This window comes from Amblyomma maculatum, chromosome 11 (assembly GCF_055883805.1).
Source record: "Amblyomma maculatum isolate TAMU_Amacu chromosome 11, ASM5588380v1, whole genome shotgun sequence".
NCBI classification, from domain to species: domain Eukaryota; kingdom Metazoa; phylum Arthropoda; class Arachnida; order Ixodida; family Ixodidae; genus Amblyomma; species Amblyomma maculatum.
Window position 1 is genome coordinate 67,766,451 of NC_139354.1, and position 468 is coordinate 67,766,918.

Here is a 468-nt window from a genome sequence, read left to right on the forward strand (position 1 = left end):
TTTAAATATAGCAGGAGATGTGTGACTGGTTGCAGACGTTTTTATATTCCCGATAGGGTAGCAGCCGCACAAGCCTGAATAACTTTGATCTTGCGCACAGGACTGACACAAGACCTTGTAAACGCACCTATGTGTCCTCGCTTTTGCGTGTGCTAAGATTTTAAACGAGTGACTTCGGGCTTATCCAGTGCCTCGACTACAGCACAATTTTGCTGATGTATGGTCCTTACTGGTTCGCAATAAATATTGGGCAAACAACTGGAGGAACATTACGTTAAAACAGCGCTAGAAACACGGACAGATAAGAAGACAACACACATTATCTATGCATATTTCTAACGCTGTTTTAACATAATATCCAACTAACTCGCCCAGCAAGCCACTTAGCTGTAGGGAGTTTTATGTAATTCCTAAATCATCCTGAATGTGCAGTAGAATCACCTATCAATATCAAATAAGAAATGAGCA